Source organism: Bos taurus, chromosome 27, assembly GCF_002263795.3.
Source record: "Bos taurus isolate L1 Dominette 01449 registration number 42190680 breed Hereford chromosome 27, ARS-UCD2.0, whole genome shotgun sequence".
Lineage (NCBI taxonomy): Eukaryota > Metazoa > Chordata > Mammalia > Artiodactyla > Bovidae > Bos > Bos taurus.
Window position 1 is genome coordinate 33,564,277 of NC_037354.1, and position 23,750 is coordinate 33,588,026.

Below are 23,750 nucleotides of genomic sequence, written 5' to 3' on the forward strand. Positions count from 1 at the left end.
CCCCACCCCACCCCAAGCCCGGGGGTCCACACACCCATCCCTCTCGACCAGCAACGCTGAACTCGCGCCAACAGGAAGGCCTGAGGCCGGACACAGGACAAGGCCAGCCTCGGGCGTATCCGTCTTCTCCCAAGCACACCCCGTCCACACTAACACAGAGAAACGCACCTCCCCATCCCTCTCGGCACTTGCACGTCTGCTCCTGGCATCTTCTGCCCTCTGCCCGGCCTCCACCAGAACAACACACCTGAAGTAGCTCACACCCACCACCTGCCTGGTTTCTACTGCCTTCTGCAGCCTTCTTTCTTTCTTACCCCCGTTTCGCCATCAGAGGCTTGCTGGCAGCCCCCCTGCAGGTCCCGGATTTGGGAGGCTCTGAAAGGCACCTGGCCCCGCCGCGCTGGCGTCTCTGCCTGGCTCTCCACCCACCCTCTGGTTCTCAGCCTGGCTGGAAACTGCCTCAAAGGCCTTTCTGACCCTAGTCTGGGTCAGGGGCCCTCCCCTCGCACTTGTCACCCTGGAGGAAAGGCCCCTTTCTCGATAAGGTTGCCAGAGTGGGAACATGTCACATTTACCTTCAAACCCCATTACCCAGGAGGGCCCTGGCCCACAAGAGCTACCAAGAAAGGCTTGCTGAATAATCTGACGATGATGCACTGTCTCTCCATTGTCTTCCCTTCCAAACTCCGCTTCTCCTTCACCACCTCATTTTAACCCACTCTTTCTGAAGTCCCCAACAGGTTTCTGCTAGAAACTTCACCGATGAAATGTGTCCTGGGCACCAGGGACTAACAGTAGCTTTTTGTGGGGGGAGGCCTCGGACGAGGCTCAGAGGCCACGGCTGCAGGCCGGGTGCCCCTTGACCCAAGGGCTCTGTCTTAAATCCTAGGTAAATACTGACTCATCAAAAAGGAGGTGCTGGTTTAAAAGGGTTTGGAAACAAACCACTGGGCCCGCACTCATTTATTTTTGTGAATCAGGTCAAGAGGCACACCGCAAAGGTGAGCAGACCACACACTGATTAAAAATAAGCTTTTGTGGGTCTTGGAAAATAAAAGTTATTCTTTCCATTTTTAATGGTTTGTGGTTTTGCCAAGAGGAGGCAGAAGAAAAGCCATTCAGACTTGACCCTTAGGGAAACAGAAGACGCTCCTATGGATCAAATCTCATTTTCCTGCAATGACCTCACTGATTAAATATTTTGCAGCTCATGATCTGTACCAGCCGTTGGTCAAACAGTAAACTCCGGTAAACTCAAATTCTTAGCCTCTGACAGGTCTCAGAAACAAAAAGGTAGCAGGGAGAACACGGGCGTTGCCCCAAGAGAAAGCAACAAAGGGACACTTGGCTCTGCTGGGGCCAGCTCGGGCTGATTCCACTTGGATCTGAAACTCCCCGATCTTCCTGGCCAGGACGTGCAAACAGAACTCTTCTGCACGATCTAGATAAAGCCTCAAGAGCCAGCTTTCTTGTCCCAGTCCCTGGAGGTCAAGCTCAGCCCCATGCTCCATGCCACGGTGTGCTCGTCCCGTTCATTCTCCTGATCAATATCGAAGACTGTGTAGACGGTGAACTCTAACCCCATGCTTTGCCGTCAAGGCTCCTCTCAGTCTGTTCCGTCCTCCCCATGCAACCGTCTTCTCCCTGCCTTCCACGCCAAGTCTGGCTGTTTTCTGCACTAACCGTATTCTGCAGCCACAACAAAACTGACTTCTGCTCAAGGCTGTCAGGCATCTCTCTAGAACTCTCCTACCCACCTACTCAAAGTGCACCATCCAAGACGCCCACCCTCCTTTTCTGTAAAAACAGTTACCATCTGAATAGCACAAATTTTCATTTAATTCCATGCCATCTTGCACTGTTGCTTTTTCAAACATCTTTATTGAGATATAACTCACGTATCATAAAATTCACCCATTTATAACGTATCATTCAATACTTTTTAGTACAGTCACAGAATGCAACTATCACCACAATCTACCTTTAGAACATTTGTATCACCCCCAAAAGAAACCCCATACCCATTAGCAGTCACTGACTATCCCCTCCCCCTCCACCAGCCTAGGCAACCATTGATCTGCTTTGTCTCTATAGATTTGCCTATATTAGATAGTTAATATCAATGGACTTGTGCAATATAGTTTTTTTGGTGTGTCCTCTTTTCTTTTATCATGTTTTCAAGGTTCTTTTCATGTTGTCTCATGTACTTTATTCCTTTTAGTGGCCAAATAATAGTCCATTGTGTGAGTATACCACATTTTATTAATCTGTTTGTTGGCTGATGGACATTTGGGTGTATCTTTTCCTAATTGTCAAAAGTGTCCATGTCTTGCCTAAGAAACAGAAAGCAACTCAGACCAATAGAATGGTCTATTATAGTTTTCCCACAGTGCCTGACAATGTCAGAAACACAGAAAAATACTCAGTAGGTCTTGAAGTTAGCATCTGGCAAAGACTAAATTTTAGGGGAACTGAAAACATTCTTCTCAATTTGAACCAAAACCTATGGCTCTTGGTTTCCGGTGGATTTTTTTCGTGGCTAATAGTGCTCTTGGGATGTGTGTCAAAGCCTCCATTTACAAAGCAGGTAAATGCCACTTTCTTCGAGGAGGTAATGGAAAGGTAACTGACCATCTGCTGGCTTACTGGGCCCTGCCCCTCTGTGTCACCACCTGGACTAGCAGCCCTGATCTTGGAGCGTCGTCTGTAAGGCAACTGATGTGGGCATCCATGCTCACTGGCTGCCTGCAACAACCAAGTCATTACTCTCCATTCTCCTGCGGTCTTGCAGGGTCCCCCATTTATGTCCCCGTTAGAAAGGCCTTTGCATCTGTGGCTCCGTCTCCACTGAGCTGGCCTTTCTCTGACCAGGACCCATGCACCAGGGCTCTTCGTGTCGTTAGGCATCAGGAAGCAAGAAAGGAGCTGACACCTTTATTGGGCTGGCCATGACTGATGAAGAACAGAAAGCAGTTTATTGGGCAGCGACTTGAAAAGACATTCCAACGCTTGATGAATTGGAGTGGGGAGGCTGTGGGGGAGACTGCAAAGCCACACACTCGCTTTGTGTGTCCTGTTTCCTGAGAGATGAGGTGGGCAACAGAGGCTGGGGGACACTGGGTATCTGTATTCCGTGGGGACCTGGCCTGAGGCTGAAAGCACTTGGCATGCGTTTCACCCCGACAGGCTCTGGGTGCAGGGTGCTTGGGGTGCCCCGGAGGAAAACGGTGCATCCTGCTTCCATGCCCACATCAGAGTCACTATGATCGTCACTGGGAGCAAGAAGGTTAGGGTTAGGGTTGGACTTGACTTGCACACCCTTAGAGGATCAAAGGTGCCCTGGCCATCTCTCCGGAAGACAGGAGGGAACGAAGCCTCCTGCTTAGCCTCCTGAATCTGGGGCTGAGGAGGACTCTGGTTGTGGGACAGCTTCTAGGACAGTGCAGACAGCAGGTGGACCATGGAAGGCCGTGCTGGCTGGACCCAGGACACTCTTAGTGGGAGGGATGGGGCTTCAGACAGCAATCACCAGTCTCATCTGCTTCTCTAATGGAACCTCTCCACCCTCCAAGGGGAACTAGAAACAGATCAGGGACCCAAACGTTTTAGTAATCCTCAAGGAAGCAGCTAGAAAAACAGAGAGGTGAGAGGTGGTATTTCTCAAGTCTAGGAATGTGATTAATGTTAGTGGGGCCCTACGGAGTCCCTCTCCCTCCCTACTTTCCTCCAAAACACCAGAGCTCTGTAATTGCCAATGAGCCAACAGGATATAGCAGTTGGCTCATGGCAGGACTGGCCAGAAATCTGCCACTGTCATCTAGCAGGCAGCTCTGATCTGGGTTCATCTGTTCAGATCCAAGTTCTTGATTCTAAACTCCGAGTCTTCTGCCAGCCCCGGGTACCATGTAGGATGGGCAACGACCACGAGGAGGCTCAAATCCATACAAACGTGTTCATTGGAAGATGAGACCCCAGTTTCCCCCAAATCGAAGAAGACAGGGACTTTCTCCAGAATGGCTATCAGTGGGTTGTCTCTGTGAGCCCTTGTTGCTGTGCAAAGAGAGGTCATGGATTAAAATAAGGAGCAAAAGAGCTGGTCAGCCTTGGGCTGCTGCTGCTGCTGAGTTGTGTCCGACTCTGTGTGACCCCACAGATGGCAGCCCACCAGGCTCCCCTATCCCTGGGATTCTCCAGGCAAGAACACTGGAGTGGGATTTTCCAGGCAAGAGTACTGGAGTGGGTTGCCAGTTCCTTCTTCCAGCCTTGGGCTAGCCAGGGTGATAAGATTTACACAATACCTGGTTGGTATGGAGGACTTTATCATACAACACGAGGTAAGGGGAGAAGAATATGAGAGCCCAGGGCAGGTGACCCAGCACAGGCTCCAAGGTTTCAGAACTTAAGTATTGGTGGTCAAGGCAGATGGCAATGTTCGCAGCACTGGGGAACATGATGGTAGGGGAAGGCAGTGAAACTCTGTAGGGAGCAGAAATAGATGGGGTGCTTACGAGCAAGGCTGTGCCTCGGGATGAAGGGGACGGGAGATGAGGCTAGACCATATGGCCTGCCTGGAATAAAAGAAGACACAGCAGAAAACAGCCCCCTCCAAATGATTTCAACTTAAAGGTGGGTGGATAGAACAGAACCACTGAAGAAGTCCCAGCGAACACACTCCTCTGCAGTCTCTGTGAATGCAGGCCTTTCATGCCACATGGACAAACATACCTGAAAATGTATTTTAAAAATACCACTTCACCAGCCTTGGTCCCATAAGAACCAATTTGGTCTGGAAGCTATCCATCCCGGAGCCCCACAACTTCGCATGAACCCAGCAAGGAACAGCACCATATTTGCATAGCACTTTACGACTGACCACACGCCTCCCCATATATTATCTTGGGATCCTTAAACAACTCTGAAAACAGTAACTCCAATATTGGCCAATACTGGCAGCAGGCTTATTATCTACATCCCATATCCTGTGAATGCTTTTACCACAGAGTATCCCTGAATCCTCAGAGCAACCATGAAAAGTGAAGTGTTAGTTGCTTGGTCGTGTCCGACTCTGTGACCCCACGGACTGGAGCCCGCCAGGCTCCTCTGTCCATGGGGATTCTCCAGGCGAGAATACTGGAGTGGGTTGCCATGCCCTCCTCCAGGGCTTCCCAACCCAGCGATCGAAGCTGGGTCTCCTGCATTGCAGGCGGATTCTTTACCAACTGAGCCACCGGGAAGCCCAGAGGAGGTTGATACCATTGTTACCTCTACCCTGGGAATGCAGAAGCTGATGGTATGCCAAGTACACAACAACCCCCTGAAGTGAGGACCGTCACCCTCATTCGACAGAGGGGACATGGAGGCATGGGAGGTTCAGGATGTGTCCAAGACAGCCTACCTAGTCAGTAAGTGGCTGAGCAGGGATTTGCCCCCAGGTGGCCTGACTCTCTGGAATCCACATGCATCCAGAACCTTTGAAAGAGACCAGTGCAAAGGGTCTCTATTTGTACCGTCTTTGCAATCCTTGCCTGCGGAAGGCGAAAGAAACCCTTTCTGGTCGGCCCCTGGGTCCCGCCTAATGACACCTGTGTCTCCTACCTTCCTCCCATGGGACTCTGCAGCTGGCTGCTTTAGCCTCCTCCTCTTCTCATTCCTTCACCTCCACAACCACTACTTGATAACTTGGTGTTTTTTTTTTTACTTACAGTGCACTTTCCTGGTCATGCTCATCTACCCTTTAGAGTTGAGCAGGTGAGACTGCGCACATTTGGCCGACGAGGAAACTGGGAGGTGGGGGTGGGGCAGCCCTGTGACCATGGCGGACCCAGGGCTAACAGTAGTGCCCCACTTTGGCGCGGCACCTGATGCTTTACAGAGTGTGCTTATTCACGTCTGTGCTCATTTGCATGCATTTCAGTTAAACACGAGACAGTGGAGGTCGAGAGACTTCTCCCAAAGTCACAAAACAGTCACGAAAAAAAAACAAAACAGTCACGAGTCTTAACTACTGAACCACCAGGGAAGTCCCCCCAAGTCCCTCTTGAGTGCAGCTTATAGCTGAGCTGATGACCTCAGATGACCCCTGCCTGATCCACTGAAAAGATCAAGAATGTCAGGCAAAGAGGCTGGCCACCCCTCCCCCCCCATCACACATCCTGACTGTCCCAGCCCTGGCCCAGGCATTCTGCGTCCCATCCCCTCATGCCTCTGGTTGCCTGGTTTGCATGCCCTCCTCCAGGACCTGGGGCCTCTCAAGTCCTGGCCCCCCCAGCTCTCCTGTCCCCTCACCCTGCCAAGCCAATACCCTCACCGCCCTTTATTTTGCTTTCTCCTAAAATAACACTGTTTCTGTCTCTCCATCACTTCCCCAGACATGAAAACTCATTCTCTGGAAATCTCTGCAGCTCTGTCGCTCAACTCATTTGTAATGTGACTTACAGATTTTCACAGCTTTATTGTGCCCTCATTCAAAATGCTCAGCCGAGGGCCGATCCATCAGTACGTCTCATCTATCCTGTGAGGTCAGTGTGGCATCATCTCTATGCCCACTCTGGAGAGGAAGGGTGTAGGCTTGAACAGCTAGCCCCTCAACAAATCCAGGTGTGACAGCTCTTCACAGTTGTCTTCCCTTTTTGTTGTTCAGTCGCTCATTCCTGTCTGACTCTTTGAGACCCCATGGACTGCAGCTCACCAGTCCTTCACTATCTCCTGGAGTTTAATCAAATACATGTCTACTGAGTCAGTGATGCCATCCAACCATCTCATCCTCTGTTGCCCCCTCCTCCTCTTGCCCTCAATCTTTCCCAGCATCAGGGTGTTTTCCAATGAGTTGGCTCTTTGCATTAGGTAGCCAAAGGATTGGAGCTTCTTCATTCCTAGGAAATCCTTTGGATTCTGTGTTTCTGGGTTGAGAAAATTAGAAGAGGGGCCGTGCTCTTTGGTAACGTGGGGAACTGGTGGTCCAGGAATGTTTACAGTCTTGACACAAACTCCCCAGAGATAAATGAGGGGGCAATTGTGGGTGGGGGAGGAACTCGGGGTGGCTTTGAAAGCAACTTAAAAGGAAGACAGAACAGCCCAGCGGGGCCCCGGGAGCCCTCTGTCAAGGTTTTTATTACGTTATTTTGGCTTTGAAATGGAACTGAAAACTTACTTTAGTCTGGCAACGCCAGGCCAGAGGGGGTTCTCATCAAAATCCTAGGGGACAACGGTCATCCTGCAAGGGTGGGGGGTCCAGGGAGGAAGCCCTCTGGATGCGTGATCCCCTGGACATGCGGCGTCCCTGAGACGGGGTGCACACAGAAGTGTGCGGGAGGGGACACGGGGACACCAGTCAATTAGTGGGGCCTGACACCCTGATCCAGCCACATTCACCGGGCCCCCAACCCGGGGGGATTTGGAGTGTAGGTGTTTTTTTTTTCAAATAGAAAAAGGGAAAGAAGTAAGAAGGAACATTTTGCATGCAAATGGGCCGCTGCCAGAAGAGCCCATTAAAATGTAAAAACTCCACATTCAGCCTGACAAAACGGTGCAAACTGCTGCGTGGGCCAGAGGGGCAGCAATACAGCTCCCGACAAAGGGGCCCGGCCACAATGGGAGCTGAATGGTCTCAGTCAGCGGGTCCCCTCTCGCGTTGCCATGGGGACCCCACCCGGGCTTACCAAAGGTATTTCCTGAGGAGAAAGGCAGTGCACACATGCCCAGGCGGCCCGGCTAATCCTGACAGGAAGCCTTCGCCATTCAGCAGCCCAGGGGCTTGGGGCCGGGAGTTGTGTTTTGTTTTTATTAAAAAAAAAAAAAAAGATCCCGGGGCTTTTGTGTCGTCCCATCTCGTCACTGTAATTTAGCGCTGAGCCGCCTGTGCTGGCCGAAGCCACAGCCAGGACCCGGCACCCACTCCAAGACCCCCCAAAACCGGCTCCCCGGTTAAGTTGCAGGGCAGGCAGGTGAATCCCTGTATTTTGTGCAGACCTTCCCCAAAGATGCAGCGATGGGTAGCCCAGCATCAAAGTTGAGTCTGGCGTTCTAGCTGATGCATTTTCTTCCCTCCTAGAGACTGGGTTCCCCACCTTCCCCCCCTTCCCCCATACCTCCCACCACGAGGAGGAGGACACTTCCAGGCTGGGGAGAGGGCTGTAATTACGTGATTAACAAAGGAATGTGCCCAGGAGTAGTTTCTAAGAGAAATCTCCCCTTTTCCTCTTGCCCCAGTGTTTACAGAAGCACTCCGGGCAGAAACGCTTCCTCCAAAGGATGCCCGGTACCCTTGGCTGCTTTCCCGCCTGCCTTACCAGGAAGAAAGAGCTGCCCTGGGCTGGGGCAAGTTCACCTAAGTTGTGGTCTGCAGCTACTGGGAAGCAAGGTCTCTCAGTTCCCGGTTCCTAGAAGTTTGTCACTAGCTCACACTTGGCACCAGAGGAATCAGCCTTGGCAGATTCAGGGAAGAAAGCCAACAACACAGCTGGCGGTGGAGACAGAAACTCCTGTGTGACAACTGCCCCCCTTGGACACAGTTTAGGGTAAATTAACATTTCCTGAGCAAACTTGTATGTGGAAGGAGCCGGCCTCCGTGAAGATAACAAAATGAAGGGGGCTGGCCCAGCCAGGCCTGTGGGTTTGCAGAGTTCATGCTCTTGCCTCTAAACCATCCCCTGCAAAATCTTTTGAATCTGGCATTTTGATGGGGCAGTGCAGCAGACCCAAGTTCAATCCCTGGGTCAGGAAAATCCCCTGGAGAAGGGAATGGCAACCCACTCAAGTATTCCTGCATGGAGAAATCCAAGAACAGAGGAGCCTAGTGGGCTCCAGTCCACGCGGTTGCAAAGAGTTGGATACAACTGAGCAATTAACATCTTCCCTGATGGCTCAGGCAGGAAAAGGGTCTGCCTACAAGGCGGGAGACCTGGGGTTCGATCCCTGGGTCGGGAAGATTCCCTGGAGAAGGCAATGGCAACCCACTCCAGTACTCCTGCCTGGAAAATCCCATGGACGGAGAAGCCTGGAGGGCTACAATCCACAGTGTCGCAAAGAGTCAGACATGACTGAGTGACTTCACTCACTTACTGACTCGAGCAATTAACACAACACATGCTAGATTGGTTGCTAAATCGATTGTTTGGGCAGCATTAAGACCGTGCCTCACCACAGCCCTGGAAGCTTCTAGAGCCATGTTTGGTGGGTTCCATCTTAGGAAAAGAAGCTGGAGAGCCTTGCTCATTCACGGAAAACGTCCCCTAAAGAACCACACGCCCAGGAAGGGGACTTGTGTAGGGATCAGGACGATGGAGTGGGGAACTTCTCCTGCCCTTAGTAAATACAAGGGGGCGGGGCCAAAGTACCAACTGTGACAACACAGAACACCTTCCCCCCAAAGCGGTCAGGGAAAGCTGGATTAGCTGAAGAGGTGTGTGTGTGTGTGTGTGTGTGTGTGTGTATGTATGTGTGTGTGTGTATGTGTGTGAGTGTGCAGGGGTCCCGCTGCTCCGAGGGGAGCTCAGGCCCTCCCACCACTGGCCCGGAGCCCAGGCCTCCCCAGCCATGTGTCTGCAGCTGTGACCTGTCAGGCACTTCCTGGTCTGGGTTCTGTAATGGAAAGATCATTAAGACTGGGGGAGGGACGACGGCGAAGAGGTAACCAGGCAGCTCCCACTCCACCCGGCTCTGACCTTAGAAGTCCGGTCAGGTTCCTCGAAGAAAAGAATGTAGGCGCCTCCCCCGCCCTGCCCCCTCCCAGGGCCTCCCCTCCCCCCTCCCCCCCCCCCCCCCCGACTCTGGTTTGGGGAAGGAAACCCCAGCAGCTGGCTAGGAAAACACTGTGGCTTCCTAAACTTGCTGATGAGTTAGCCGAGGCCACAGCTGTTTCAGCATCTGCCTTTTGCCCTCCCCACCAGACCTCGATGGGGGCTTCGGAGCACATGCGCCAGGGCTATCAGCGCCCTTGGGGTTGGCCACCTTCCTTCACCGGCCAGTCCTGTGGCTGCGATGGTGGGCCTGGGTCATCGGATCCAGTGAAGGATGACGATCACTGCAGTGGGGAAAGGGACTCTTCATAAAGTCACATTTTTTTTTCCATGTTAAAGAAATGCCCCTTATTTGAGAATAAAGGTAATAGACATCTTTTATTTATTTATTGGCAGAACTGTGTGGGGATCTTAGTTCCCCAACCAGGAATCCAACCTACGGCTTGCTACATTGGGAACTCGGATTCCGGGAGTTTTAACCACTGGACCACCAGCAGTAGTGTTTTAAAAGGCAATGGTGTAAAAACTGGTTTACCAGGTGGAGTGTCAGCTGGGAAGGTGAAAAGTTCTGGAGCTGGACGGTGGTGATGGTTGTACAACAATGGAAACGTATTTAATGCCACAGAACTGTACACTTAAAAAAGGTGAATTTTACAGTAGGTATATTTTACCATAATAAACAGTATTGGTCGTGGACAATGTTAAGTTTTGGTTTTTTTTAAGATGTTCTTATATGGCAAAATAAGTTGTCAACCCAAAATATTGGGAGGTGGGGATTTGGCTTGTGAAATCTAAAATCTGACGGGAGTTGGTGATGGACAGGGAGGCCTGGCGTGTTGCAATTCATGGGGTCGCAGAGTCGGACATGACTGAGCGACTGAACTGAACTGAATGGCCTCTCCACAGATTGGGAGGTAAGCGAGGGCCAGAGGGCCCATGGACATACCATGTATTCATTCTCTCTCTCCTTCATATTCACCACGAAAGTCGAGCATTTCATCCTGTTTTCAGAAGCTCCAGTACTTTGGCCACCTCATGCGAAAAGCTAACTCACTGGAAAAGACCCTGATGCTGGGAAAGATTGAGGGCAGGAGGGGATGGGGGTGCAGAGATGAGGGAGCAGTTGGACGGCATCACCGACTCAATGGACAGGAGTTTGAGCAAGCCCCGGGAGACAGTGATGGACAGGGAAGCCTGGCGTGCTGCAGTCCATGGGGTCACAAAGAGTCGGACATGACTGAACAACAACAAACAAAACTGTTTTCAGAAACTGAAAGAGCGTGGTTTGGGGATTTTTCTCCCTGAGATGAAATGGCTCTCAGATGGAGCAGGTAGAAGAACCAGGACCAAAGGCTGCCTGGGGGGTCAGTGCCCACACTGGAGACTCCTGTGCTCAGATGAACTGGGGGATCTAGAACAATAAGCCTCTCAGGAGAGACCACCTACTGTGGGCAGGGTTCACATTCCGGGTGTCCTAAGAAATGAGAGCCCCCTTTGAAACTGTCAAAACCACTTAGTCCCAAACTCTGCTTGAGCCCCAAATGGTTGCAGAAAGAGTACTGGCATGGAAGTCGCTGGGAGGACTGCGTGACCTAGGCCAAGTCATCCCTCTCTAGGCCTCCGTGTCCTCAACTCTGAGATAGGAAGGCCGACTGGACAAGCCCTAATTACCCCCCGCCTGGCCCGCAGCTCTAACCAACGTTCTAAGTTTCAACCCAGCCTTGGGAATTGAATACCAATCACTGTGTCCCCTCGGCCCCTACCAGCACAGCACTCCATCTTCAGTGAAGGAAGGCAAGAGAGTTCAAGTTACTTTTCCTTAAAAGAGGGAGGGGACTTCCCTAGTGGTCCAGTGGTTAAGACTCTGTGCTTCCACTTAAGGAACTAAGATCCCACCTGCCTAAGTAAGACACAAGGATGTAACATACAGCAAAGAGAATATAGTAAATATTAAAGAAAAGAAAAAGCAGCAGCATGTGACCAAAATGAAACAGGTAAGACGCAAGAATGTAACTTACAGGGCTTCACCCTCCCCACCCCCAGCCCATGACGGCTCAGCAGGTAAAGAATCCGCTTGCAGTGCAGGAGGCACAGGTTCGATCCCTCGGTCAGGAAGATCCCCTGGAGAAAGAAATGGCAACCCACTCCAGTATTCTTGCCTGGAGAACTCCATGGACAGAGAAGCTGGGCGGGCTACAGCTTTGCCATGGGGTGGCAAAGAGTTGGTCACTGAGTAACTAAGCACCATAAACATGTAATATAAAGCACAGAAAATAGAGTCAATGTTTAAAAAAAGAAAGAAAGAAAAAGAAGAGGGGATTCCATTTTGGCCACAGAGTTATAGCCACCAGCACCTTCAATACATGTCTCTCTTCATCTTTTCCCTCTGGCCTAAGATGTTCCAGAAGAAATCTCAGAACTGAGGGTGTGGGGTAGCCCAGAGACTATGACTGAATAAGCTAGGAACCCAGGTATTCTAGAAGAATTTATCTTTTTTTTTTTTTTTTGATGCTCACTAGCTAGGCAAATAAATTTAAAAAATGGACTGGTAGTCAGTGGGTAGTGGCGAAAGACTAACATTATAAAATAAATGCCTCTTCCAAGTGTACCTTTCAGGCATTAAGAGAGGCTTGAGAGAGCAAATAACATGGACTAAAGTTTTGGATGCCGAAGAGAGAATTTCGTTCAGTAGGTTAGTCAAGGAACCTGACTCTTTAAAAGCTAATTCCTAAAACTGAAGGGAAACAAACCTTAATCCCCAAAGTAAACCCTGAAGTTGTATATACAAGGGGCAGACATTTCTGAACGCAAAAGGTCCGATGATGGGAGAGCTGATGACATTCCAACGGCAGTGATAACTGACTTCAAGCCCTAAGCAAAGCAGGAGGGCGTTTCCTTCCCTCCAGACAGGCCTTCAGACAACTCTCTACTCCTCGTCTTCCTTCCTCCGAAACCCCCCAGCATTCAGACTCAGCCCTCTTTACCCTCCTCACCTCCCAGTACAGAGGTTAGAGTCATAGGCACCTATATTAAACAGACCCAAGTCAACTCCAGATCCTCCATTTATTTTAGCTGTTTAACCTTGGGGAGTGTTCATTTGACCTCTCTGAGTCAGTTTCCTAAACATCTACCTTGTAGACTTTTTGAAGTGAGTGAGAATTAAGAGATATCAGAGATTCTCAAAGTGTGATCCCCAGACCAGCAGCATCCACATCTTTGGGGACCTTGTTAGAACCACCTGGTAGGGGCCCCATTGCAGGCTCCAGAGCTCTAGGGGTGGACATGGGTTTTTAACAAGTCTACCGGGTGATGTCCCTGCAGCGAAAATCTGAGAACCTGCAGAAATGAGAACGCAGAAAACTGCATTAGGTGACATAAAGGGCTCAATATGGGGTAGCAGTAATTATTTCTCACCTATTTGCTGTACCTTTTCATTGAAAAGGATTTCATTCCTATCTTCCCTATTTTTAAAATTGGAAATTGTTGGTATTTTCCCCTCTAGTTCCTTTTTTAAAAAAAGTAGGAGTATGGATTTTTTTAAATGGGGGGTCCCCTGCTGCTGCTGCTGCTGCTAAGTCCCTTCAGTTGTGTCTGACTCTGTGCGACCCCATAGATGGCAGCCCACTAGGCTCCTCTGTCCCTGGGATTCTCCAGACAGGAATACTGGAGTGGGTTGCCATTTCCTTCTCCAATGCCTGAAAGTGAAAAGTGAAAGTGAAGTCCCCTGGATTTTGCTTTTCAGTATTAATTAATTTATCTGACTGTGCCGAGTCTTAGTTGCTGCACTCAAGATCTTTGATCTTCCTTGCAGCATGTGGTATCTAGTTCCTTGACTAAGATCTAACCTAGGCCCCCTGCATTGGGGAGAGCTTGGAGTCTTAGCCACTGGACCACCAGGGAAGTCCTAATGGAGTATAGTTGATTTACAATGTTGTGTTAGTTTCTGTTGTACAGAAAAGTGAATCAGATATATATATATATATATACACACATGTAGTGGTAGCGGCGTTAATTGCTCAGTTGTGTCCGACTCTTTGCGATCCCATGGACTATAGCTGGCCAGGCTCCTCTGTCCATGGAATTCTCCAGGCAAGAATACTGGAGTGGGTCGGCATTCCCTTCTCTAGAGGGATTGACCCAGGGATTGAACCTGGGTTTCCCACATTGGAGGTAGATTCTTTATCATCTGGTCAGAAACGCGCGTGCACACACACACACTCTTCTTTAGATTCTTTTCCCATATAGGTCATTACAGAGTATTGAGTAGAGTTCCCTGTGCTTTACAGAAGGTTCTTATCAGTTGCAAGTATCTTTTTTAAAAAAAGAAAATGGATGGTTACTTCCCTGTGCATTCATGCATGCATTCATTTATTCAAAAAGTATTAACTGAGTGCCTAATACATATCAGACACTAAGGTGCTGGAGTGAACAAAAAACAGAGCAAAACCTCTGCCTTCCTGATATATATGTGCACACATGTCACCGCCCCCTAACAGTGGTCAGCTTGTCCTTTCACTTTAGGGAAGAAGCCTTCTCCTGTGGCTTCAGATGTCCTCATAACCTAGGTTTTATGTCCTTATTTGAGGTTGTCTTTGGGTGACTCTTCTTCAATGAGTCACTTACTGTATTTTCCTACGTGGAGTCAGAGTGACACTGGCTGGGGCTGAGCCTGACCCACGGCGAGGCTGGGGCAGGGATGCCCTTTGTCCTGGGCGTCCAATCCAGAGGGGACACCAAGACTTGCAGGCTTTTCCCCCAAACGTCATACAGACAGTTACTGACAGAACTGAAACAGGGGCTTCCCTGGCGGTGTAGTGGTTAAGAATCCGCCTGCCAATGCAGGGGACATGGGTTCGATCTCTGGTCCAGGAAGGTCCTGCATGCTAAGGAGCAACTAAGCCCGTGCGCCATAACTATTGAAGCCCTTGAGCTCTAGAACCCGTGTCTACACAAGACAAGCCACCGCAATGAAAAGCCCTTGCATCCCAACTAGAGAGCAGCCCCTGCTCACTGCAACCAGAGAAAGCCCAAGGGCAGCAGGAAGACCCACTGCAGCCAAAAATAAATACATAAATAAAGTTAAAAAAAAATGAAGTACTTAACACGGATGTGTATTTCCTATGTTTGGACTAATGAAAAATATAACTCTTAAGAAAAAAAAAGAACTGGAAGAAAATATTTACCAAATAACTTACAATAAATGTGTGTTCTATTCTTGGGACACACTTCAGACAGAGTACTACAAATTAATATATACGCTGAATATTCTTTCAATTTAAGTATTTTGTGACTGGTCCAAGTGCATTATAATATATATATATTTTAAAATATTACTTTGCTAAATATAAACACTAAGAAAAACAAAATTTCAAGACCCTATCACCTTGTGGATTTTTCTTTGCATTTCTTCATGTTTTAAATATAAAAAAATATATTATAATATATATATACATACATACACACACACACACACACACATATATATATATTTGTGGGGGCTTCCCACATAGTACTGGTGGTAAAAAACCCTGCATACGAATGCAAGAGACATAAGAGACATGGGTTCGAACCCTGAGTCAGGAAGATCCCCTGGAGGAAGGCATAGCAACCCACTCCAGTACTCTGGCCTGGAGAATCCCCATGGACAGAGGAGCCTGGCGGGCTCATGGGATTGCAAAGACATGACTGAAGCGACTTAGCACACATGCACACAAATACTGGTAGCCTCAAAAGGACACTAGAGCTCAGGCCTGCTGAGCCTTCTAGCCATGTTTATTCTCATCTATCAGACACTGTTGGACCGTTTTAGAAGCACTCCAGGTGGTTTCATGTCCAGACAACACACTATATTCAAAACAAGTGCAACCAACAAGGAAAACTCAAGGTGTGGACTCTGACGCTTTTAGAGACCTCTAATCCCAGACCTTCGCCAGGTAGGAGGTCTCAGCTACACTGGGAGAGGCTGTTTTTGTTCCATTGGTTATTCTAGGCTAGGGAACCACTTTGACTGGGGCGGCTCACAGACCTATGAGCAATGCACAGCCTCACAGTCAAGAGCGGAAGAATGTGCCACAAGAAATGGCACAAGGTAAGCAGCCTTACCCCAATCACACACATGTATGTCCCACCCCAGAAAGGGAGGTGACGCCTACTTCCTGTGAGACAAAAGCGACCAACCTAGCAGCATTTAAATTGTAACGCTGGTCTGCATGAATTCTGGGGAGAAACCCAATTTGATAGAGTTGTCTTACACTGGAAAAAAATTTACTGGAGTCAGACCTACCTGAGCCTGAATTCCACTTTCCCCTCTCATCAGCTGTGTGTGTTAGCAGCTCAGTAGTGTCTGGCTCTTTGAGACTGTGGACTGTGGCCCCGCCAGGCTCTTCCGTCCATGGGTCCTCCATGCAAGAATACTGGAGTGGGCTGCTAGTCCCTTTTCTAGGCCCATCAACTCCATGACTTTAGATAAATTACTTGACTCCCTGAACCTCAGTTTCCTCATCTGATTATGGAAATAAAACCTATGGGCAAGGGACTGGTGTAGAGGTAAAAATATGTAAAGGATGCAGAATGTGAAAATGTAATAAACAGTATTAATTACAATTTTTAAAGATCTTAACTGGTTATCACCTTTCTGGGGCAGTTTGGTACTATGTAATCACAACTTTTTGGAAAAGGTCAGTTTTCAGTCCAATCCCAAAGAAAGGCAATACCAAAGAATGCTCAAACTACAGCACAATTGCACTCATCTCACATGCTAGTAAAGTAATACTCAAAATTCTCCAAGCCAGGCTTCAGCAATATGTGAACCATGAACTTCCAGATGTCCAAGCTGGTTTTAGAAAAGGCAGAGGAATCCAGAGATCAAATTGCCAACATCCACTGGATCATCAAAAAAGCAAGAGAGTTCCAGAAAAACATCTATTTCTGCTTTATTGACTATGCCAAAGCCTTTGACTGTGTGGATCACAATAAACTGTGGAAAATTCTGAAAGAGATGGGAATACCAGACCACCTGACCTGCCTCTTGAGAAACCTGTATGCAGGTCAGGAAGCAACAGTTAGAACTGGACATGGAACAACAGACTGGTTCCAAACAGGAAAAGGAGTACGTCAAGGCTGTATATTGTCACCCTGCCTATTTAACTTATATGCAGAGTACATCATGAGAAACGCTGGACTGGAAGAAACACAAGCTGGAATCAAGACTGCCAGGAGAAATATCAATAACCTCAGATATGCAGATGATACCACCGTTATAGCAGAAAGTTAAGAGGAAGTAAAAAGCCTCTTGAGGAAAGTGAAAGAGGAGAGTGAAAAAGTTGGCTTAAAGCTCAACATTCAGAAAACGAAGATCATGGCATCCGGTCCCATCACTTCATGGCAAATAGATGGGGAAACAATGGAAACAGTGTCACACTTTATTTTTGGGGGCTCCAAAATTGCAGCCATGAAATGAAAAGACGCTTACTCCTTGGAAGGAAAGTTATGACCAACCTAGATAGCATATTGAAAAGCAGAGACATTACTTTGCCAACAAAGGTCCATCTAGTCAAGGCTATGGTTTTTCCAGTGGTCATGTATGGATGTGAGAGTTGGACTGTGAAGAAAGCTGAGTCCCAAAGAATTGGTGCTTTTGAACTGTGGTGTTGGAGAAGACTCTTGAGAGTCCCTTGGACTGCAAGGAGATCCAACCAGTCCATCCTAAAGATCAGTCCTGGGTGTTCTTTGGAAGGAATGATGCTGAAGCTGAAACTCCAGTACTTTGGCCACCTCTTGCGAAGAGTTGACTCATTGGAAAAGACTCTGATGCTGGGAGGGATTGGGGGCAGGAGGAGAAGGGGACGCCAGAGGATGAGATGGCTGGATGGCATCACCGACTCGATGGACATAAGTCTGAGTGAACTCCGGGAGTTGGTGATGGATAGGGAGGCCTGGCGTGCTGCGATTCATGGGGTCACAAAGAGTCGAACACGACTGAGGGACTGAACTGAACTGAACTAAATCACAACTTTTAGAATGTATTGAAAAGATTTTAGAATGTATCTAAAATCTTTGGATACATGGACAAATTTTATTTGTGAAAGTATGTTCACTTAAGTGCAAACTGTTGAAAATAGCTTAAGTGCCCAATAGTGAGGACTGCATGAATAAATAAATCTTGTACATCTATACTTCTGTGTAGTTACTTGAGCATGATGGAAACATCTCTGCAAGGCAATAAGTACCTGCTTATGGTACACACTAGTATATAATGTATAAATTACCTGTTTGAAAAGTCACGTTGTATAAATGTAGAAAAAAACTAAAGAAATAGATTCGTTGTTAACAGTGATTCTTTTCGGATGGTGGGTATATAAGTTTTTCTCTGTGCAAGCCTATATTTTCTAAATTTTCTATAATGAAATATTCCTTTTTTTTTTTGATGTGGACCATTTTTAAAGTCTTTTTTGAATCTGTTACAAAATTGAGTCTGTTTTATGTTTTGGTGTTTTGGCTGTGTGGCATACGGGATCTTAGCTCCACGACCAGGGATCAAACACCCACCCCCTGCATTGGAAGGCAAAATCCTAACCACTGGACCACCAAGGAAGTCCCCCAAATATCCCTGGTTTAAAAGAGCAATAAAAACATTCTTTCTAATTGCCCAGAACTTTGCTCTGGTGAAGGAAACAGCCATATATTAAATAATGTAAGGCAGGGGAAAGTCAGTGCTAGATTGAATGCTACACAAAAAGGAGAGAGAAAAAAAAGTGATTTATTTGGAAACAGAGGAGGGCTTCAATCGGGAGATGGCCCTTAAGTTACACCTTAAGCTAGGAGTAGAAACGACAGAGTGAAAGCAGGAAAGGCTAGGGATGAACACTTCCACTAAAGGACCAGGATAAACAATGGTTATAATTGCATGTGCGTGCTGTATTAAACAAAAAAGAGGGAAGCCTTGTTTGGTCAGATGGATGAATGGATGGTAGAGAGGGAAGGAAGGAAGGTGATTGGGTGGGAAGGAAGGAGGGATGGCGGGAAGGGAAGGAGAAAGGAAGAAAATGTGATCAGTAAACAAATGGCAAAGAGACCATTAGCCAGAGGCTAGTTTTTAACCCTGGAGAACACAGAGGAAGGGATAAAGGCTTCAGTTCAACTTTCGTTGTTGATCAAGTATGTGAAGCTTTAGCACTGATGGTTTTTCATCTCTTTCCCTGCCCAAACTCATGACCACTAATGTCCAGTCTTCACCGAACTCCTTGACCCTCTCACCCACTTGAGGCTCAACACGCCTACACATTAGGGCCCGGGAAACACAACCACATTCACGCCAACACTCACCTCCTTTTTTTACACAACCTGTCCCAGGAGGCTTGGCCATGCCACAACACGTGGGCTCGGGAAGGAGCACTGCGTTTCCAGCTCCACCCGGGCGATGGTTCTCAGTGCGTGGAACTGAGTGGATACAGCCCCATCCTGAGCTTTCCCGTTTGTAAAGAGAAAGCCTTTAAATGAAGGCAGGGGGCACCTCGTTTGGCAAGGGGGGCAACGAGGGTCAGTGTGAACCAAGAACAGGACAGGGGGGCTCAGGGAAGGAGCCACAACCAGCCTGCCCTGGGGGCACTGAGCCATCGTCCCCTGCTTACTTGGCCATCACCAGCTGTGAGTCAAAGCAAGCCTTCAAGTTCAGGAGCAGCCCAAGTCCAGGCAGTTTCTCCTAAGAGGAAACAGGGTGGGACTTCCTCCTGGCCTTAAGAGCCCATGTTGAGCAGTTGGCTTGCAGCTGAATCACTTGGGGGGCGCAGGTCGGGGAGAGGGTGGGCAGAAGGAAGGGAAGTGCGTGGAAGTGCCTTTTCTCCAGGACAAACAGGGAGGCCCGGGCAGCTGAATCCGGGAGATCAGCAGTGCCAGAAGCAGCTGGACTTTCCCGGTCAGCAGGGAAACAGCTGTCCCGCTGCCAGGCTTTCAGGAGGCAAGAGGCAAAGGTGGTGTCCACAGGGTGAGCTGGAGCCCCCAGAGGCCCCCGAGGACCGAGGCCCTGCGAAAACAGGGCGCAGCTGCCGGTCAGGCTCTCTGACCCTGGACCTCACCCTCCCGGAGCACGACTCCCCAGAACCCACTTCTCCCAAGGCCGTCTATCACCGCCCCAGACATGAGCCATCACTCACCTCCCCAGGGGCATCCCTGGTCCTCTCTCTCCCTCTGGTCCCTGCCCACCCCCCTCAACTCCAGGTGGGCGGCGGTCACAGAAGCCAGGGGGGACAGCAGCCCAGCCTGCTTCTCAGTGTGGGATCCCTCCCTTCCCCCTACCCCGGGCCAGGGCTCTGGACAGCCATTTGTTCTTCCCTGAGAAATTCCTCCTCCCTGGCTTCAGCGGGGAGCTGGCCGGCAGAGCCAGAGTGGAAAATCAGTGAAGCTAATGGTGCAGCAATGCAGGAGCCAGAGCCAAGAGCACGGCCCTGGGGTGGCTCTGCCCGGCGTGGTCAGGCGGACATGTGAGCCCTCCCCGCCTCCCTCAAAGCCTCTCCCGACCCCCACCCTCCACAAAGCTCCGCTCCAGAACACTTGCTCACGCACCCTTCTCGGGGTACAGGAGCCGCCCCTCCTGGGTGGGGGACAGAGATCGTCTGGGAAAGCGGGGGTAGCCCGGCGCCCCACAGATTCCCAGGTCCTGAGATCCTCCAGCCTTGTTTGCCAGTGGCTCGCCCCGCATCGCCGCCCTCTGCTCCACGGAATGCCACCCGCCTTCCGGCACCGGGGAGAAGAAGCTTCCCTTCAACGCCCCCCACCCCATGTGAATCCGAAGCAAACAGGTTCTTTTTGCAAAACGATCTGATATGGGGGATGGGATGGGATAGCCACTGGATACACTGGCCCAGCGGACACCGGTCCTCTGGCCCTGCTGATCAGCTGCAGCCAGTGGGGCCACGGCCTGTAGGAGGACAGCAGTGAGATGCCTTCTGGTACTGATCTGGAGCTGCCGCCTGTAGCCAGGTTGAAATGCATACCGCTTTGGGCCCAGCAGAGCTGGGGGAACCCCTGGGGAGTTGCCTGGGGCGGCCAGGGCCTGGGACTGGACTTGAAGCTGGGGTGATGTCTCCTGCACCACTCGCTGCCTCCCCCACGGGCCCAGGTTTCTGCAGCACACAAAGACAAAGCCTCGCTTTGTGGCGCCCGGCTTCCAGGGGGCTTGCAGCCAGAAATGGAAACGTGCGGCTTTTCCATTAAGGGTAACCTCTCCCCCTTCAACCGGCCACCAGACTCCTTCAAATCTGGGTAGGTGGGAGGAGCTGTAAAACCCCAGCCACTAAACCATTTATTAGTTGCAGGTTTCTGAGCATGTAGGCAAGTATTTTGAGACTCATGTTGTGCCCTCCACCATGGGGTCTGGGGGTTTCAGCCCAGGTTATTGCTTTGAAAAAAGGGCAGGACCCCCACCCCAGCTATGTGACAAGTGGTCTTGCAAGCGGTTTTGGATTCGTCCACTTGCTTTTCTCCAAGTCTTATTCTAAAAGAGAGAAAAATACATAGAAACAAGCCTCTTCAAGCTCAAAGTGTCTTTCAAGCCAGTGCTTATCTTTTTAAAGGGGCATTCTTACTCCTTGGCCCATGAGCCCGCTTCGGTCTCCCCCTACCACTCCCCCACAAAGCCTGGTCTGAAACCAACTCAGCCTCTTTAAGATCCCAAACCTTAAAGAGAAGGGAAAGGAGAGGGGGAGAAGGAGGGAGGCTGGTTTTCCTGGAACCCTTATTAAATCAACTTTCCAAGGACAGCCAGAAACTCCAGGCCCTCCCCACTCCCCGAGGAGCATTTGCAGACTGGGGGAGGGGCTCTCAAGACACACACACACTCACCACTCTCACTCACAGCAAAGCCTCTCTGAAGGGGAAAAGCTCTCAGTCAGTGGGAGCAGGGTTTGAGGTAGTTTGTCTTAAACTTTTGGGCAAACCTTTTTTATACAGTCCAGTCTTTTCTGAGGACAAGAGCGGCATTGTCATTCAACAACCAGCAGTAATACTTTACATTTATGAGATACCTTATAGTTTACAAAGCACAGAGAGAGATTTCCCCTTAGGGTTTCAGACAGTGGGGGCTGTGGTCTGCCATCACTAAGCTCAGGATGGATAATCATGGGGAGGGGCTGACTCAACCAAGCAGGGACCCGATGCCCATCAAGACGAGTGGATTTCCTACTTCTGCATCCTAAGGTGTTCCAAGCGTGGCCATGAAGCAAGCCCCTTATCACCTGATGCTTCCCCGGAAAAGGTACCCACAGCTCCCACATACGGTTCATTGACTATGTCCAGCCAGGGTTCTGAGAGCTTTGCAGACATTCACATCTGATATTCACAAGGATCTCTGGAGTAAATGTTCATTACCAATAAATATTGCAGAGTGGCGGAGAGGGACAGCCAACAGGCAACAGTCGGTAAGAAACGGAGCCAAAATCCAAACCAGGGCAGTCCAGGGGAAACTTCATGCCCATAGTACATGAACATAACATACACGAATGCTCACAGCAGTTTTAGTAATAACAGCCCAAAGTGTGAACAGCCCAAATGGCCACCACCAAGTGAAGGGATACACATTCACCAGGTAATTTCATTATGAGAAATTCTAAAGTAGGCAAAATTAACCTGCAGTGACACCAAGTAGATCTGCCATTGCCCGAGCCCAGTGGACTGCAAAGGGAGCACGAGGCAAGGTTTGGGGATGATGAAAATGTTTCATGTCTTTTTAACTGAGGGTGTAGTTACGTGGGATAATACTATATTTATCAAACACACCGAGCTCTACACTTATGATCAGTGCATTTTACAGAATGTAAGTGATACCTCAGTTAAGCTGAATTTTTTTAAAACATGGCACTATTCCTTCCTTCTTCACCGCCACATCGCCTCCTAACAGCCCCCTCTCCCACCCCCTCCCTCCTGTTCAGGGGAGCAGGGACTTCGTCCTGACCAAGACTTCCAGCGCACAACCCCCCGCCCCCACCCGCCCCCAGCTTCCTCTCCCAGTCTGGACACAGCCAGAAGCTTCAAGGACTCTTTCCCCCTGCCCTCCACTCCTTATCCTCGGACCCTTGGACATTCCTTTTCTGTTTACCGGAGCCCAGGCTCGAGATGCTTACTATTCAGTTTCTCTACCCTTCATTCCCAGGCTGCAAAAGGGTTTGTTAGAGAAAGTGGAAAAAAAAAAAAAAAAAAACAACTTTGGGGTTGAGCGTAAACTCATATCCTCAAACCTAACCCATCCCTCTTCGTGGCTGCCCATTGCTGTGGCTGACCCCAATTTCTACCTGCTCCTCACAAACCTCCCATCCTGACTCACCTCCTTTACACTCGCCTTGTCTGTCTCTGAGGCTTCCCTGGTGGCTCAGACCGTAAAGCGTCTGCCTGCAACGCAGGAGACCTGGGTTCGATCCCTGGGTTGGGAAGATCCCCTGGAGAAGGGAATGGCCACCCACTCCAGGGTGGCCCTACCCTTGCCTGGAAAATCCCAGGGACGGAGGAGCCTGGTGGGCTATAGTCCATGGGGTTGCAAAGAGTCTAATATGACTTCTCTTTCTCTATCTGTGTCTCTGAACCTACTGAAGCCTATAGGTTTTATTTCTATAGTATCTCTGCTGTTTTTCCTTCCCTTACAACCCTCAACCCTAGTTCACTCCCTTTTTCCAGCTAGACATGCAAAAACAACTGTTAAAGTAACTCGCCTCTGGGGACTTCCCTGGTGCTTCACTGGTTAAGAATTTGCCTTTCAATGAATGCAGGGGACATTGGTTCAATCCTGGGTTGAGGAACTAAGTTCCCACAAGCCATGCGGCAACTAAGCCTGCCACAACTAGAAAGGCGCCCGCGTGCTGCAGCCAAAAAATAAAAGTAACTCATCTCTCTGGCAACAGTGGCGGCAGCAGTCATAACTAATCCATGCTTTACCAGCAAATGCTTTATGTGGATTATCTCACTGCATCCTGTGTCATTCTCCCCATTTTAAAGATAAGCAAGCTAAGGCTTAGTGTGTTTGAGTCA

The 23,750-nt window shown here is 49.4% G+C and overlaps 1 protein-coding gene across 10 annotated transcripts in view; it reads right to left on the bottom strand.

Annotated features, from left to right (window-relative positions):
- The window catches only part of FGFR1 (fibroblast growth factor receptor 1), a 50,602-nt gene that overhangs the window by 15,849 nt on the left and 11,003 nt on the right, over positions 1-23,750 (bottom strand).